This window comes from Benincasa hispida, chromosome 11 (assembly GCF_027475165.1).
Source record: "Benincasa hispida cultivar pf3 chromosome 11, pf3_genome.v1.1, whole genome shotgun sequence".
In the NCBI taxonomy this organism is placed as follows: domain Eukaryota; kingdom Viridiplantae; phylum Streptophyta; class Magnoliopsida; order Cucurbitales; family Cucurbitaceae; genus Benincasa; species Benincasa hispida.
The window spans coordinates 44595915-44613292 of record NC_143488.1 but is presented as its reverse complement, the minus strand read 5'-3'; the positions used below and the strand labels follow the sequence as shown (position 1 = coordinate 44613292).

General features: G+C 28.6%; 1 pseudogene; it reads left to right on the top strand.

The window, feature by feature from the left end:
- The first annotated feature begins 4276 nt into the window (after positions 1 to 4276).
- Positions 4277 to 5347, top strand: LOC150032668 (uncharacterized; annotated as a pseudogene).
- Positions 5348 to 17378: the final 12031 nt, after the last annotated feature.

Here is a 17378-nt window from a genome sequence, read left to right as displayed (position 1 = left end):
CAATGACTCCACTCGTCAGCCATCGCCAACGACTAATTCCAACGACAATCATCACTAATAATATGCCTTGACGACCACCTCGAACAATCAAGTCCAATGCCTAGCTCAGGCAACAACCATTGTTGTGTAGCTACTATTGCCACACTTTGGCAACATGCTTTGACAACCACCTTTGGCAACCAAACTCCAATAACCACCTACTATGATGATCACCTCTGACGACTACTTCCGACAATCATCTCCAACGACCACTTTTAACATCTAACTCTCTACGACTATCTCTGGTGATCAACTTTGACAATCACCTATGATGACCAACTTCATTGATTATCTCCAACGACTAACTCTAACGACCCACTCAACCAATTATATATTAAAAAAGAAAAACTTAGAAAACTTGTTTGGTGAAAGCGTTTTTAAATATATAATTGAAATTATTAATTCATAGTGTTTAATAGTAGCTTATATAGTAATTTAACATTAACAAAAACACTTCAAGCATATAGCCAAATCAAACAAACATATGTATAAAAATGCTTTTGAGAATATGTAACCAGACATATTTGTATTATTATTTTGTTCTCTGTGTGAAACAAGTGTCTACTTCAAGTACAATGGTTATATGTAAAAAAATTGTAAAATATATGTGAAGGTTTTTAGTTGACATTTCAACCGAGTGTTAAAAAATTGAAAAAAAAAATATATATGCAATTGAAAGCTTAAACAAAAAGTTAAACAAACAAAAATAACCAACAAAAAATCATACTTTTTAAAAGGGTAATTGTTTTAAATGACAAAACTGTTAGAAATATTTTCAAATATAGTAAAATCCACTGTTTATCAGTGTCTTTCACTGATAGATAGTGACATTTTACTACATTTATAAATAAGTTGACTTGTTTTTCTATATTTGAAAACAACAACTTTTTTAAATTACAAAAAAACTATAGTTGATACCCCTAACTTAATAATTCAACTTTGCAACTTTGCACCCTCAACATATACTTCATAACTCTAAACAAAACAGCTTAACACATAGCCTTCCTAACCTCACAGACATATTAACTCCAAATTTCATAACTCAACTTAGCACCCCAAATGGTCTCATAAAGTTTCCTTATTTATTAAATGCAATGCAAATAAATAATATGCTAAATTACAAAAAAAAAAAAAAAAAAAAAAAAAAAAAAAAAAACTCTTTTATGCTTTGTAAATTGTGTCAAAATACCTCTGAATTTTCAAATATTTAAAAAATACACTTACAGTTAGTTTTGGATAGAAAAAGTTAGTATTTTGGTTTTAAAAAATACCTTTGAACTTTTAGAAGTTTCAAAAATATCCTTAACTTAAAAGAAAAGTTAAAAAATATTCTTACGATTAATATATGAACAAAAACTTTTACTACCTCGTTGCAAAAATACATCTAAACTTTCAGAAGTTGCATTTTTACCCCTTACCTTTTAAAAAAAATTAAAATAAAAAAGTTAAAAATGCACTTACCATTTATCTACATCCCGTTACCTCCCGCTTTCATTTTCTCTCTCTTTCCTACATCAATATCATGACCTAACACTTTTGTATCCCTCCCTCTTATTCTCCTTAATTCTTGTTCACTATTTGACATTTGTTTATCTCATTAAGAAAAGAAAGTTGCCTCTTTGAGTGAAGGTATAGATTCTAACGAAAAGAAAAAGAATAGTGGAACAAGAGAACTTGACTTAAATGTTGCAACAAGGTTGTATGTTAGTAGTTGAGTTTGTGTTAATAGCCAAATACATTATTTTTGTATTTGGCTATTTATCGTTTTGACAAATTTTAAGGGGAAGTTTTGATTTTAGAATTTTATGAGATTTTGTGGAATTTAATGTTTTAACTTGAAGTTTTGATTTGTGAGAAAATTAGTGTAAGAATTGGACAAATGGAGAAAAATGAAAGTATCTATATTGAATATCTATATATATATATATTTATATAACCTGTTTTAAAATTGGTGTTTCATTTTTAGCTATAACTTCATAATCTCTATTTATGGGTCTAAACAAGATATAACTTAAGAAAACTTCAAACAAATTGATCAATATGCTAATGATAGGAGCATTTTAAACTTTTTTTTTTTTTGTAAGACTAAGAGTGTTAATGCAACTTTAGACATAACTGACTTAAGCTACAAATGAGTGAGGTGATCGCTTAAGGCCCCCATTTTAGAAAGGTCTATATATATGTATTATAATATTGGTATCTATTTAATTTAATTTTTAATGAGATTAAATTTAAAAAATAAAATAATATACTTCTCACTTTTCATAAAATTTTTCTTATATTGAAAATACTAACTACTAAAAAAATCCATAATGAATGAGCTCATAAACTCTCTCAATTTTGATTGGCCGATATTTCAAATTTATATAACCTTTTATCTTTTTATTCGTAATTCCTTTCAAATTTCCTTAAAAATCTTAATCATTAATATAACTCCCTCCAAACTCTCATAATTTTATGTTGGGAGAGTTGAAGACCTTTCATATTTCTTATTTTTTTATTCGTTTTTTTCAAAACTAAAACTCTTCCAATTTCTCTCATAAATACATTAAGGTTAGATTCATTTTAAGTTGAATTCTCTCCCTCTCTCTAAATCTCTCTCAATTCTCCGATTTTCATCAATATTCTATGTGGCCTCACAAATTCAAGTTTGATTATCAATTGCTAGAGCAGAAATCATTTTCTCAACTCAATCCAATTACTTCAAAGTTTCAGGTTTTTTTCGTTGAAATTATTTTACCTTCTTTTGAAAAAAATATATTTTATATTATTGATTGTTCAATACCTTAACATCTAAGATATGTTTATATTTTCATATTTAAATTATCAATATGTCTACTAGAAAATATGAATCTGGATATCAAAAGCTCAAGAAGAAAAAGAAAAGTAAAAAGCTAATTGAATCTAAAAAAGGTGCTCTCGATAATTTTTTTATTTGAAGTAAAAGTAATAAAACTGATAAAATAATATAAGAAATGATAGGTATAAACAAATCGAAAGATGAAACAAAAATAGTAAATAATTATATGGTTGAAAATGAAGCATATAATCAAGTAAACTTGAATGAAAAGAACTAGAGATCGAGGAGGAAAGTGAAAAAAGAGAAAACAATGATAGTAATGATAATGAGATATGTATGGTGTATTATGAATATTATATATGATCTAGGAAGATGGAAAATAGTGATTCTAAATTAATTGACTATTGATAGAAAAAAGTCCCACTAGAGAATCATTTAATTTTTCCAAGAGATGAAAATTCTAGACATTTTTCTTATATTCATTATACTAAAAATTATCTAACAGCGAAAATAAAATTGAAATTGGCAAGTTTACTCAAAGGATTTCGATAAAGTTTATTGTCTTTGTTGTAAGTTGTTTAGTACTAAATCTAATACAATTCAATTGGCTAATAAAGGAGTTAATAATTGGAAAAATCTTAGTTCTCGACTTAAAAGTCATGAAACTAGTAATAGACATATCTAATATGAATGCTTGGGTTGATTTACAAATTAGATTGTTAAAAAATAAAACAACTGACAAAGATGTTCAAGAATTAATTAATAAAGAAAAAAAATATTGGAATAAAGTATTAACACGAATGGCTGTTAAAAATCTTGCTAAAAATAATTTAGCATTTCGGGGAAGTAATGAAAAAAAAATTATCAAGAAAATAATGAAATTTTTTTAAGCTTAATTGAAATGATTGTCGAATTTGATCCAATAATACAAGAATATGTTCATCGTATTTAAAATAAAGAAATTCATTATCATTATTTTGGACATAATATACAAAATGAACTTATACAGCTATTAGGACTTGAAATAAATAAATATATATATATATATATATATATATATATATATAATTATTGAAAAAAATCAAAGCAAAATATTTTTCAGTTATATTAGATTATATACCTGATATAAGTCATCAAGAACAAATATTTCTTATATTGATGTGTGTTGATATTTCAACAAGTCCAATAAAAATAGAAGAATATTTTTTAGAATTTTTAAAAGTTGAAGATACTACTGAAAAAGGTTTATTTGATGTGCTTATAAACACAATTAAGGATCTTAAACTTGATATATTAAATATAAGAAGACAAAGATATGACAATGGATCTAAAATGAAAGGAAAACAACAAATGTACAAAAAGATTTTTGGAAATAAATCCTAGAGCATTTTGTACATCTTGTGGTTGTCATAATCTCAATCTCTAGTACTTTTTGATATGGCTAGCTTATGTCGTAGAGCTATGACATTTTTTAGAGTTGTACAACGCTTTTATTCTTTATTTTCTTTGTGTACAAAACGGTGAAAACTTTTGCTAAATCACATAACCAAATTGACTATCAAACAATTGTCATAAATACGATAGGAAAGTTGAATTGAAAGTGTTAAAGCAATAAGATTTCAAGCACCTCAAATAAGGAACGCTTTATTAAAATTAGGAGAAACTAGTGAAGATCCTAAAGTGAAAAGTGAAGCTAATTGTTTAGCTACTTATGAATTTGAAAATTTTGAGTTCTTGTTAGGCATGACTATATGGTATGATATCTTATTTGCTATAAATTCTATGAGTAAATTCTTACAACATAAAGATATGCATATTGGTGTTGTTTTAGATCACTTAAAAAGTTTAGTTTCATTTTGAGAAAACCATAGAGAAAATGGATTCACAGATGCTATAATTTCAACCAAAGAAATTGTAAATGATATGAAAATATAATCAATATTTCGTGAAAAAATAATTTGATGAAAATGTTGACAATGAAGAAACATGATCACTTGAAGATTCTTTTAGAATTGATTACTTTTACTATATTATAGATCAAACAATTTCTTCACTTAAATATAGATTTAAACAATTTCAAGTATACGAAAGTATCTTTACTTTCTTATTTGATATGAAATTTTTAAAGTCATTGGATGATGATAATTTGAAAAGATATTGTATTAATCTTCATACATTAAAACAAGATACATTTTCTGACATAACGGTCTAGATTTATTTTTTGAATTAAAAATATTAAGAGAAGTCTTGCAAAATGAAATTGATTGTCCTATTAAAATATTAAATTATATAAAAAAGGTAAATGTTTTTTCAAATACATATATTGCTTATAGAATATTATGAGCAATACCGGTAACGGTTACTTTTGCTGCAAGAAGTTTTTCAAAATTAAAATTAATTAAATCTTATTTAAGGTCAAATATGCCACAAGAAAGATTAAATAGATTGACCGTATTATCCATTGAAAGATATATTAATGAACCTAGATTATTAAAATTTAATATATAATTTTGCATCTCAAAAAGCAAGGAAAAATAAATATTAGATAACGTTTTCTATATGAAGGCCTCCCTATCAAAATTTTGCCTAAGGCCTCATATGATCTCGAGCAGCCCCTGACTTTAGAAAGTTAAAGGATATGTTTTTAACGAGTATTAATGGTTTGTGTTCATAAATTGACAGTAAGATTTTTTTTTTATTTTTATTTTTTTAGTTTAAGGGTATTTTTTAAACTTTTGAAAGTTTAGGAATATTTTTTAAACAAAACACTAACGATTCTCATCCAAAACTAACATTAAGGTATTCTTTTTAACCCTTTTTTTTTTTAAGTTTTAGGTTATTTTAGAAATTTTTGAAACTTCAAGAGTATTTTTTATACAAAATACATAGACTAGGAGAATTTTATATAATTTAATCTAAATAATATGTATACTACATAAGATAGAGGGAAAATTGGATTTATATTGTATATTTAGAAAATATTTATGAAAATATTGTGGTTTTGAAAGTATTTATAAAAATATTGTAGCTCTTGCGATGTATTTTTTAATTGGTCGGGTGTTGAACACTCGACCAATTTGACTTTTTTTTCTCTTTTTATAACGGTCGAGTGTTCAATACTCGACCAATTTGTTTTCTTTTATTTTACAATAGTGAGTGTTGAAAACTTGACCAAATTTGTTTTTTTTTCTTTTCTATTTTTGGTTTTTTTTTCTTTGTTTTATAATGGTTGAGTGTTGAACACTCAACCAATTTGTTTCCTATTTTTTGGTTTTTTTATTCTTTTCTCTTTTGGTCGAGTGACCAATTTGTTTTTTTTTTTTTTTTTCTATTTTATACTCCTTTACCTTTCCATTTTTTAATAGGAAAATTTATTTTATAAAAATTTACCGTTTTATTTTTAATAATAAGAAAAATGTATTTTATTAATAATAAAAAAGGAATGGTGGTCGGTACAATTTGTTGGTTTTAGGACCAACCCAAAATTGAACGAAACCAATCCAAACAAATGTCCAATAAAGAACCGAACCAACAGATTGGTTTTTATTTTGTTCGATTTATTATCGGTTTGGTTCTCGTTTTTTTTTTTTTTTTTTTCATTTTTAACTGTTCTAACTTTAAGAGATATTATAGAAAATAACAAATTCTCAACATTTTTTCTTCCATATTTACACTATTGTTCATAATGGAAAAATAATACAATGTAAATTAAAATGTCTATATCAATAAAATAATTTAGTGTTTTACATTCATTTAAAAATAATAATTAAAAAAATCAATGTATCTGCAAGGTAAATGTCGTCGATTTCGAGTTGATTGTCCTCATCGACTTTAAACTCTAGGTTGCTTTATGCATGTCTATGCATATATGAAGACAATGCCTATACATGTCTCTATGGTTGCACCTATGTCTATGCATGTATGAAGACATTGGACCAGCCTGTGAATCATAATATCCTTAATAAAAGGTTGGCATCATCATCATTGGATGCACACAATCAGTCTAGCTCTACGTCTGCATCATATGAGGCAATTCTTTCACATTGTGGTCAACCTCATCAAACTAATCTTCTTCTACTTGAGCATGTCCCTTATGCCTAGGAACAAGTGGAGGTGCAATAGGTATATCGTACATATAGTATATTTCCTCCACGTAACTCTCATTATTACGGCATACGGTAAGGACCTGTTGTGGGTCCTCTAAGATATCATGTAGGTCGATGTCATGCAGTAGGGGTTCGATATTATGCCTTGACCTACTATTACTCGATCTCTGTAAATTATAAAACAATTAGACAACATTTAAAATAAATTCAAAATAAAAATAATTAGACAATATTTAATTATATATTAGACAATAATTATTTAAATTAAAATAATTCGAGCCCGTTTAAGGACTCCATTGATGCACTCTGATAGATTTGTCGTCATCCACCCGTACCTGAACCCTTCATTATATGCTTGAGTTCATTGCTCAATACCACATGTTGTAGCATTTCTTTGTCTTGACAAATCATCTCCTTATACCATTGGGTATTGTCAACAACCACATAAGTTACAATTGGATCGTGTTCTCAAATGTTATCTATTACTTCTAGAGTTTAGTAGTACAATTGGTTTTTTAATTTTTGAATTTGTTTATGCCCCATGATAATAAATTTCATATATATTATTTTTAATTATAAAAAATTGAACATTTTTTTTTCATTTTTAACAGTTCTAAATTTAAGAGACATTATTGAAAATAACAAATTCTCAACCTTTTGTTTTTAATACTAAAGATTTCATCATCTCTTCTTTTATTAGATTTGTATTTTAGGTTTAGTATTCACATATCTGATCTGATCAGGTCAGGTTGGAGTAGATCAACATGTATCTATATTGACTCAGTATATATGTAGCAGATCTAGTTATCCAAAATTAATCTCTTCACCTATATTTATTGTATCTATATATCTACATACCCTCCACGTGGCACGTTTCAAAGTTTTGTTTTTATTATTAGTATTCTTTTTTGCTTTCTTACTTTAGCGTAAAGAGAAGATTTTGTTTTAATGTGATTTAACTGATTTGATTCTTAACCATTAACAACTTTTCTCTCAAATTTTTTTTAACGTTTTTTCATCATTTTTCTCTTTAATCGTGCCATTTTCATTAATGTGTTTTTAAATTTTATTTTTGTCTTTAATTTTCCATATTTTATATGCATTTTTAGGAGAAAAAAAATTAAGAATATGTTTAACAGTGAATCTGAAAACATAAATTTGAAAAGAAGGGATTAAATGAAAGCAGAATTGTATTTTATGTTTCCAATATGTATTTGATAGCATAATGAAGAAATTAAATTTTAATTTTAAAAATTGCAAATTAGTTGTAGTTATCCACTAAATATTAGTTTACAATAAACTAATAATAATTTATTTATGAATATGATTTATGTTAAATTACTATTTTGTAATCTTATGTAATGTATAGGATAAATTGAAACTTTTGTCCCTAGAGGTTTTATGGTTTATAATTAGAATTTACTCTTATAGTTTAATAAAAGCTTCATAAAGAATTCCTATGGTAAGAACTATTTAAGATGATTTAACAAACCGTAGGAACTATATGTGAAGTTATATGAAACCGTAGGAACTAAATTCTAAATTTTAAAGTCATATGGACTAACTTTTAACTTTATCCAAACCATAGGAACCAAATTTAAAATTTAATCTAATTTATAATAATTACATATTATATATTTTAATATTTTTTTAAAAATTGAATTGAGTGTATAACATGACATACTATATTTGTAAATGTTTTTATCTTTATTTCATATAATTTTGCATTTTAAATTTTAAAATTCAAATTCTAGATACAATGAAAACATAAAAATGTTGTTTTTAGAATTTACACTGTTTGGATCATAGAATCTGAAAACAGTTTTTGGAAACAAAATTCAGGTTGTCCAAACATACTCAATGAATTTGAAAACATAAAATAGAATCTGAATTGTGAACCAAACAGGCCTCTGTTGGGTTTTGACAAAATATTGGAAGTACAATTTATCCCACATTGGTTAAATTGAAGAATGGGGATGGATTCCAAGCCTATAAAAGGAGCCTATACCTCTAGTTTCAAGTTGTCCCAGTTAGAAGCAAGTTTGAGTGTGCTAACTATAGTTAAATTCCCTAATTCCCTTTATGTATTCTCTAGTTTGAGAGTGAGAAAATGTTTTGAGTAGTATAAAAGCTTTAAGAGAGTGTTCTTATAATTAGGATCAGGAGATAGAATTGTTATAGTAGATTTTTTTATTTCTAATGGGTTGTTCCAGTTTTATTGCTTTCTTTTAATTTTTCATAATTTTTCTGTTAATCCCAGTAGAAGTGGGAGGTTTTTCCCAACATAAGCTTACTTAGATATTCCAAACCATGAGTTTTCCATAAAATATTAAATTTATTTTCTTCAAAATATCAATTTATACTACTAAACTTTGGAGATAGTTTTTATTTAATTACTAATTTATAATTATATCAATTTAAACTTTGAGTTATCATATGTATATTAATTTAAATCCTCATTTATGTTCTGTTTGGATAACATTGTGTGAAACTTATAATTTTACCAATCAAACTTTGAAACTTTCATAATTGAATCATTTTATACTCCTAATTAAGATTTTCTTTGAAGATTGTCCATGTATCAATTTTAATTGTTCATTTTGTCAATCCGACATTTAAAAAAATCTACCGAACTATAAAAGTTGATGACATTAATGATTTTCAAATATAATCCTAATAAATATTTTAAATTGATGTGCTTATAAAAATTGAATTGATATTGATACAACCACAAAATTTAGGGGTATAAATTGAATTTTTTTTCCAATATTTTTTAATTATTCATAAATAAAAATATATAATAATGTGCTCTCAGTTAGATGAATACTTAAAAAAAAAATTATGAAGAAAAAAATTTAATCTTCTAGACAATTGATAATTTGGAGATATGCAAGCAAGTTTAAATTTTTTTCCTCTAAATAAAAAAAATACAAAATATATTTAAAAATACATTAATAAAATTGGCACAATAAAGAAAAAAATGAAAGAAAAAAAAACGTTTAAGTTACAATAGTTTGAGACTTCAACTCTCGACTTTTTTTTAATTTTTATTGGTAGATCGAAAGTTAAACTCGACCATTTGCAAACTACCATATATTTCTAAATATTTTATCAACTACAATATTTTGCTAATTATTTTCTCAAAACAATACTAAAATAAAGGGACAGTTGCAAATATTGACATTAGACTCTAAGTATTAACAGAAATGTAAAAAAATTATAATCAAATTTAAATAGTCTATGATAGACCATATTATTGGTAGAAGTCTATTAGTGATAGTCATCTGATAGACTTCGCTATATTTGCAATTTTTTTTTAATGATGTTATACACTTAGTTATTATTCCTAAAAATGCTACCAGTTACAATTACCCTAAAATTAAAAAGTCGGTAGGTGAAAAAGAGGAAAGGTTTTTTTAGAAACATTAAAAAGCAAACATTGTAATTAGTGCTTTTATCCATTAAGTTAGGTTCAGATTGCCATTAATATATAATTACTTTAAATTTTATCCAATTACACCTCAAACTAACTTAGATAAAGATTGCAACCTTAATCTTAAACTTTTAAAAGTGTCGCAATTTTAACCTTCTGAATAAATTATCGCTCCAACTTTCATTAAAAAAAAAAAAAAAAACAAAAACAAAAGAAAACTCCTGTGTTCATTGAATTATAGATTATATGTACGACGTAAAATTAATAAAATTTTAGAGAAAAAAGAACATTAGAGTTAATTTTTTTTTTTTAAAAAAAAAAAAAGCAATAATTTTTAGTAAAATTAATGGTTAATTTATGCATGGCTTTATTTTATTGAAATTAAAAAGCTTACAAAAAACACTTTTACAATATTTTCTATCAATTAGTGGACGAATCAGCAATAATTGAACTAATATTAAGAATTGCATTCGTTACTTCAGTTTAGGATCTAATTTGATTAAATAAAATAGTAACATATAATTTTTGAGTAGTATGTTGCCACCGACCAACCAATGGGTTTCGTTAATTTACTATTTTTTGTAGCAAAAACATAATTTTAACATCTGATTTTTTGTTTCCTTTTGGAGATATGATGACGGTAAAAAGAGAGCGTTTAGTTCAACAACAAAGAAGAAACATGGTGATTGGAAAAGACAAGTAAAATGGATTGAGATTGAAGATGGAGGTACATGATCAAATGGTTGTGAAATTAGAGGGTAACCATGAGATTTTTTTTATTATGCTTTTTCTGATTTTGATAGATCGATGAACCAATTGTCGATTTTGATTTTTTTTCAAATTCGGTATCAATCGTGTGTACATAGAACTGATCGGTCGACCTTGATTTAGTTGGTTACTAGTCTAATCTACTGAATTTTCATTCATTAATACATTAGAACGTTGTCTTAACTTCAAAATTTAATTTTGAAATGTCTAAACATAAATCCCTTCAGTGACCCACCCCTTTATAAAAGCGGTCTTGTTCAACCGTTGAACCAATGCTTCAAAATTGAATGTTGTTGTTGATAATATTATTTTAAAGGTGTTTCATTTAATTAATGCAAATCCAATCAATCTTTCTTTTTCTTTTTCTTTTCTTTTTCTTTTTCTTTTTTAAGTTTAAAGTCAAATCAATCTCCAGAATCTGGTAGGAGGAATACTTTTTTTTCAAATAATTAAATAGTTGATGGCAAAAAAATTTATTTCATCTTTACGTGCCTCATATGGTAATTTAAAATTTAAAGAAGATGTCACTAATGCATTCTCGTTATGTGATGAATTAATTATTATTTGATATCTTACAAACACATAGTCTTACTTAGTTAGACCCAAATATAAATCTAATTAGAATCTTGGTGAGTCCAGAGTCGAATTTAGGAATTACGTTCTATTGATGCAATGACAATGATTGTTTCGAACTTTACGCAAGATGCTTTGTTAAGTATGCAATGAGTTTTTTTTTATACTATTGCTAAAATAATGATGGTGGATGTGATGGTAATCACAATCGTCAGCAGAACAGATTATGCGAAAAGATTTCAATTTCCAAAGAACAAAAGTAGGGTTGAAAAAAATATTCCCTAGCAATTCCTAAGTAATTGCATGTGTTCAAGCAAATCACTCAAAAATCAAAATCTACACTTTTCAATGCATATAGCCATAATATCCTATTTCCAGAATGCATGCGATGAGTGTTTGATGCAAAAAGATGTCTCTTTATTCCTAAAGGTAATATCTTTTTGTTTTGTGAGGTCTAAATCTTTTGCTCTTTCAAGCATAGATTCATTCTATTTAGAACAATCTTTCAACTTATTCAAATAGTTTATAAAGCATACATAAAAAAAGTTGAATGCATGATTAAGCTTTACTTAGTTCATGTTAGTTGCAATGTTTCTCAACCCATATAGAAATTACTTGCTCATGGTAAAAGATGGAAAGATGGATAAAAGATGAATAGTAGATGCATTCATATTGATAAAAAAGAGTCTTTCAAGTCGTGGTATGTGATTCCTTGCTCCCTCCCGCATTGTGGATGACTCACCTTGCTAGATTATGTTGAAGGTAAATTCTCCCTTTTGTCTTCTGGAAGAAATCTTGAGCTCTCACTCAAAATTTCACGAGGGTTCAAATGAAGTGTTTATGAAGTGAGAAATTGTGCAGAGTTTCCTCTAATGTCTTCTTGGCTTCCTTTTTTTTTTTTTTTTTTTTGCATGGAAATCTTGTGCGTATTTATAGGCGTCAATGGGCACTTCTTCTTTCCTCACTAATGATTGAACTGACAAGGTACATTAATTTCTATACCCTAATGCATCGTCTGTCTCGCATCAGAAGTTCATTGGCTCTACCGTGAAGCTCTTTCTTGTCAGCTACCAACTTTGTCTCTGATTTGACCTCCACCACCCTCAACATCATGTCACCTTCTATTGCATGAAACTATGCATTCCCACTATGAGAATCCAATTTTAGCATAAAAAAAATTTCTTCTGTGGTGACATCTTGTGATCGCATGAATAGATTTCTGCATTCACAAAGCACGATTTTTAACAACTTTTGGATTACGAGACTGTGTTCATATGCGATCGCATAATATAATTAATTCCATGATTTTCTTACCAAGTTGTTGCATTTTCCATGATTTTTCCTAATTGTTTTAGGGAAAAGAGATACAATAACTAATTTCTACAAGTTATCACATCCCCCAAATTTAAAACAATGTTGTTCTCAAGCATATATTTATCTTAAATGTTTTGACGCATTACCTAGACCTCTCAAAGTGTCTCCTATTCTAGATGTGTTAGACTAGTGTTTCCTTGGTTTTATTCTTTTACCTATTGATATATTTACAGCCTTTAGACGTGACAACCTTATTTTTCAAAAATCCCTTACTCATTTCCAAAGCTATCTTATATTTCATTTTTTAGGAATAGGCTTTTGGTTCAAAATTTAGTAAAAATATTCTCCTTGATGTGCTTATTTTGGCTTGGCCATGCATTGACCGAGCATCTTGCCTTCATTTTGGCTTGTTCCCTATGGGTGTAATGCGAACATCCAACTAGAGCAAGGTGCTCTTTTCAGATTTAACTCATGCCTTTGAAAATTTTGAACATAAGCAGCAAAGTTGCGATCAATTATTTTCTGCATTGATCATGATTCCCACCTTCGTTCTACCTTGCCCCCACAAGTGTCATGCAAACATCAAACTACGGGCAGGTTCCAGTCTCAATGCTTTTTTTCTCTCTTTTTTTAATAAGGATGTGATAATTAAAAAAATAAAAATAAAAATAAATAAATAAATAAAAACCCTGTTTGAACGCATTTAGTATTGGGGTGTATACCCTAAAGCCTCATAGTTTTATGTTAGTTAAATCAATGGTTGATTAATTTTATAGTAGTTGTGCAATAATCCATTAACCTAAGATCCAAGATTATCTAATGTAACTTAAACATGTATGTGGAGACATACAGGTGGATCATGTTTAAGTGATAACCTAAATGGTCTGTAGTATATGGATAAGGTTGGGTGCCTTATCCTGGTAATACTACTGATACGGCCAGCTTTGTAGTTGTTACAATTGTTGTGAATTGCTACAAATGATATGATCCTCTTCATTCTTGTGGAGACATGTGAGCAGGGGTATCTTATACAAAAGAGTTTGCATAAAGGTCGGACCATGAAATGTTAAGTCTCTCTTTATAACGTCGTTGCTAGAAGATACCTACATTTCACCAAGATGACCATAGGTGACTTTAACCTAATCCTAAGTGAGTTATGAACTCTTGCCTATGAGGGTGATCCTTTGATTTGTATGGGTGAGAGTGACTAGATTCTTCGACTCAATAAGCCTACCATTTTAGTGATTCGTCTTATTGAGGAGCTGAGAACACAACTACACAAGAAGAAATTCACTTCTTCCCTATAGTTAAGGTAAGAAGATAAATTACTCCCTTAAGGGTTGATTTGGGGGCTTGAACGATGAGGCGCCTCATTGTTAGGGATACCCTAAACTCTCATGTCATTTAGTTTGTAAACAGGTTTTGAACAATCATTTATGATGTATAATATATGATATTTTCTTCACTTATTGTCTTTGAACATTGGATGTTTTATTTGCTTTACCACAAACCAATAAACTAAAATTTCTGGTTGTCATTATGTAACTTAAGTATGTATGTGGAGACATACAAGTGGATCATGTCTTAAGTGATAACAAAAATAGTCTATAGTATATGGATATAGGAGGGAAACCTTATCCTGGTAACGCTACGGATGCGGCCCGCTTTGTAGAATAGTTATAAGTGTTGTGACTTCCACAGATGGTCTGATCCTGATCATTCATGTGAGGACATGCGAGCGGGGGCGTCCTATACAAAGAGTTTGTATACAACCTGACCACGAAGTGTTAACGTCTCGTTATATAACATCATTCATGACAGAGACTTCACTTCATTAGGATGACCATAGGTAACATGGCCTCAATCCAGAGTGAGTTGGGAACTCCTGCCTTTGAGGATGGTCCTTTGATTTCCATGGGTACGAGTGGCCAGGTCGCCGACTCAATCCTACCACTTTGGGGATTCGTCTGATTTGGGAGCTGAGAACTCAGCTACACAAGATGGAATTCGCTCCTTTCTCAAAGTAGGGGTAAGTAGATCGATTGCTCCCTTAAGGGCTGATCCCAGGGCTTGAACGATGTGGCGCCACACATCTTCTCATGACCCGAGAGGTGTCCACACATAGTAGAACTATGTTGTATTGATCATTAGAGGGATCAGTGGTAATTAAGGAGTTAGATGTAACTACAGGGGCAAAACGGTAAATTGTCCCAACTGTGCTTACGAGCATTTGTGAAGGGTTATTGTACTGTTGATTGGTTATATCCAATGGACACAAAAATATATCTGTGGTAAGAAGAGTTCAACTGTCGGTCTTTAATGGAATGTCTGGCAATTAACGGATGGTGGATCTTGTGGCTAAAGAGTTTACTCAGCTATTCACGTACCGTTGGAGTTTCGAGCCATAGGTTCATAAGGTCCCCTTGGTAGCTCAATGGATTCAAGTTGAGAATCAGTTTTTAGGTCAGTTTGAAATGTTCAAATTGACAAGAGAGAGATCGATTATATATATGATTGAACTGGTTAATTATATATGATATGATTGACTTTATGTATGAGAAACATTAATTGAAGGAAAATGGATAAATATGATTTATATCTAGTGGAGGAGAAAACATTATGGTTTATATGTGATATTAAACTATAGGTTAATGAATATAATATGATTATATTTATTGTTTTAATTGGACAATTATAGGATAATTGTGCCTGCTGTTTTCTCTGTAACCGTGTGTTAGTGGGAGGTTTCACTTAGTTTTCGTAACTGAAGAATAAAATGAAAATCATTTTCATTTTACAATCAATCGGTGATTCGTTCAAGTAAAGTGTATACTGCCTATTGCTTAGTAAACTAACAGCCTATACGATAGCTCAAAGTTGCTTCATGATCGTATACACGTGCGCCGCTTTCTAAACGATCGCTTAAGTTTTCCTAAACAATCGTCTCGCACCCGAGAAATTACTAAACGATCGTCTATACGATCGCTACCTATTTCCTACACGATCGTGTACTTTCTTCTAAACGATCAAGCATTGTCTATACGATAGACTCAGCCTTTTTCCACTTGCTTGGTCATTGTATACGATCTTCGTATCCTCATTCCCTCTACCAAATTATAACAAAGCCCACTCTTTGGATTCTCACACCGAGAATATCGAGGGTTCTAAGTGGTGGTGTCATCCCCATTGTTTCTGTTCGTGTGGAGGCCGTTCGTGGGTAGACGATCGGTGGTTTTGGTGAACAATTGCGTGGATGTTCCAGCAAGAGTGAGAGGAACAGTCCCTGCTTGAGAGAACGAGTTTTGCTGAAGGAGAGTCTTCAATTGGTATGTATTCATTCTCTTATTGTTTATTTGTTAAAAGCATGTCGGTAATTTGTAGTATTATGTATATCTTTTTTGTGAGATTGTAAATGTAGAAATTCTATCACAATGAGTTTGGAATGATTCGCTTTCGCTCATTGGTACTTTTGTATAAGAGTTCGTTCAACCCTCTCCTGGCCTAAGAAAGGTTTGGTCATAGTTGGACTATGATTAATTGTTCATTAGAGAGATTAGTGGTACTTAAGGAGTTAGATGTAACTACAGGGATAAAACGATAGTTTGACTCAGCTGTACTTACGAGTGATTTGTGAACGATCAACACACTGTTGATTGGTTATATCCAATGGACACATAAATATATCTATAGTGCAAATAGTTCACTGTTGGTCTTTGGTGGAGTGATCGGCAGTTAATGAATGTTGATTAAATTGCTTAAAAAAGTTTAATCAATTAATCTTGTATCAATGGAGCTTCAATCTATAGGTCCATAAAGTCCCCTCGTTAGCTCAATGAGGATTGATGGGAATCGAATTAATTTTGGTGTGATCTAAATTGTTCAAATTAATTAAAGGAAATTAATTGTATAAGATACAGTTAAATAGTATATATCGATACATTATATAATATAATGTATGTTGATACATTTTTATGAGAGAAATAAATATTTGAGTATGATTCAAATATTAATTATATGAATACGATTCTTATAAGAACTATATGTTAAAATTTAATGTGAATATGATTCATATTAAGTTTAAATATAATTCTATGAGAGAAATAAATATTTGAATATGATTCAAATGTTAATTAAATGAATATGATTCATATAAAAACTATATGTTATAATTTAATGTAAATGTGATTCACATAAAATTTATATAGTTTTATGAGAGAAATAAATGTTTGAATATGATTTAAATATTAATTATATGAAGATGATTCATATAGAAACTATATGTTAACTTTAATATGAATATGATTCATACTAAATTTATATATTTTATTGAGAGGTGTTATAATTT